The sequence below is a fragment of the Penaeus chinensis genome, chromosome 32 (assembly GCF_019202785.1).
Source record: "Penaeus chinensis breed Huanghai No. 1 chromosome 32, ASM1920278v2, whole genome shotgun sequence".
Classification (NCBI taxonomy): Eukaryota; Metazoa; Arthropoda; class Malacostraca; order Decapoda; family Penaeidae; genus Penaeus; species Penaeus chinensis.
The window spans coordinates 2784799-2787298 of NC_061850.1; the positions used below are offsets into that span (position 1 = coordinate 2784799).

Below are 2500 nucleotides of genomic sequence, written 5' to 3' on the forward strand. Positions count from 1 at the left end.
CTGACACAACTTTGGTTTCCCCTTCGCGCGACCCGGACTCCGCCACTGGCACTCGCTCTTCTCCTCCGCCACTCGCTATACTCATAGATATACCACACGGTCACTTTCACAGAGAGATTTCCGTCATAGCGCTGCACATCGTCGCAAGAAACGGGATTTGCTCTTGGCGAAGCGGCTCAGAGGGACACGACGACGGCCGCCATGTTGGATTCACCACAACAGTCCACGGGGGCCACACGCACGGCGCCCCGGAAGCCCGCCAAATTCGAATCGCTCGCCTGCCGCTCGCCCTCCTTTTGGCCTTCTTATTTCGCTTTTGGGGGCGAGGCGAGGCGGGTTTCGGGGGCGGGGTGCTCAAGGGGGTGGTTGGCGAGGGGGTGGTCGTTTTGGAGGGGTGTTGGTAGCTTGTTTAGAGGGGTTATGTCGCTTTCTCTGGAGACGTAGGATATGTTTACTGACGCCCGCCAAATTCAAACCGAGGAGGGGCCTTTCTTATTTATTTTCTTTACTTATTTTACTCTCTTTTAAGCCGGACTATTATTTTCTTACAATATCTACGGGAAAAGAAGTTTTCTCTAAAACAAATTATGTGGCATTCATCACAAGCGGATTAGGGTTTATGTTTAAAATTCTTTTGTTTTCATTTTTTTTTTTTTTTTTCGTTTCTCTCAGCCTTGTGCTAATCTCCTCGTCTAATGCAGTATTCCGTTTTACGCGTTTTTCTTGTAGTCTGACTTGGGATATTTATGTACTTATTTAATTATTGAGTGGCGGTTGCTATTCAATCACTATGACTCATTCACACTTTCTACTACACAAAATTGCATAATACTAACTATTATGACCTTACGGTTGCCGATGTATCGCTGACCTGGACTACCGTCTATTTCATTACGTTATAACATTCCCCATTTACCAAGTGGTGTGTAACTTATATAAAAAAAAAGACGCATAAATGAAAAGCGATATAATTTCACGGTAATTAGACAATGAAACAGGTGTACAACCAGTTGCTCTGTACCGGGATCACGTAATGGGTAAATACATAGACAGTATTGACACAGCGCACTTGTGATATTAACATTAGAGTTATAAAAGATCTCCAGAATAATATGTATTGGTAACTGTCTTCAATAGCTTCTCAATGTTTTCATTCTATTGCAATTTTTTTTCTTTGTCTTCTCGCCATGTCCGCCCAAGGACCATAGAGACCTCGCGTCCGCCGGCACGTACGTACGGCACGTTTCGTACGCACGTAGAAATGTAATATGTATTTTCTTGGGTATGTGCGTTTATGTAGTGCTCATGATAGTCGTAAATAACGTTCTTTGTGTGTTTACGTTACGCATTGCATTTGTAGTTCTTCGCATAAGTGATTATATTTCATTTTTCTAAATCTTATTTGTTCATATTAACTCGCAGTAATTGGATAAAAATCGATGGTTTGTGTCATGTGGGAGTCAAACAAGTTACCATGGTAGCTTGACTCGAGTTGGTGCGCTATGCTCTCTATTGGTCGTCAATGGTCGTTTTGTGGCGGTTGTGTTCTAGCAAGCTACCATTTGCCGTGTTGCAGTGTATTAATCCATGCCCCAGTGTGTTTGTTTATTTAACCACCCGGTAACCTATGGTGACCCAGTGACGCATGGCTGTATTAACTCCTCTCCTAGTGCGTTCAGGTTGAAACCTCACTAACACGGTCTCTTTTACAATGTTAGGTTATCCATTAGGGTGCTATTGCTGTTACTCACGTATGTCTTCTCGTAGAAACCTGTTTATTTGCATATTATGACAGCCGACCCACGAGTGCGTTATGTTAATAACCCACCTGCTACCGTATTATGGAAGTAACTCACCTGCCACAAAACCAACCTGTGTTTTGTGACTGACCCGCCCATGATCATATTTTGACCTGACTCATCTATTAGGTGTTAGCATGTCATAGAAGGAATCAACCCACTATTGTATACAAGTCACATACGCGAATGCATTGGTAATCTATTTACTATGGTGTTATTGTTGTAGGCCCTTTACAAACGTAAAAAAAAAAAAAAAACTGCACTTTCTCTCTACACCCCATAACAAGGACTAACTATCGCCCATACACGGAAACTGGACAATTATTAACAGGTGCTCGCAATACTCAATGAATTCTTTAACACTGAGATACTTGGAAAAATAAAAAATATATAGACATCCTGATACTAACCAAATTAACAAGAGTCTTGTCAGTCAAAATATCCCATTAACAAACCTCTCTAGACTGTGATTTCGGTATACTATGGATGACCAAACTACCGCTTTCGAAAGGTTTTGACGTCTTTCAGCCGTTAAACACACGTCACAGATACAACCACTGCCTCGTACTATGACATTCTGTGTTCATTCATAATATTCATTCAGCGAGTGTGTTGTGGTAGGAAGTCATTCGAGCGTCATGGGAGTTCCGCAGCGGCGCTTGTGCTGAAAATCTATTTGTGGATAAACTTCAAGGCGGGAA

The 2500-nt window shown here is 42.4% G+C and overlaps 1 protein-coding gene across 1 annotated transcript in view; it reads right to left on the reverse strand.

The window, feature by feature from the left end:
• The window catches only part of LOC125042791 (serine/threonine-protein phosphatase 4 regulatory subunit 3A-like), a 30854-nt gene extending 30642 nt beyond the window's left edge, over positions 1 to 212 (reverse strand). Inside the window, exon 1 of the mRNA XM_047638681.1 lies at positions 1 to 212. This exon is cut by the window's left edge and continues 138 nt beyond it. The gene's annotated coding sequence lies outside the window, so the exon portion shown is untranslated.
• Between the last annotated feature and the right edge of the window lie 2288 nt (positions 213 to 2500).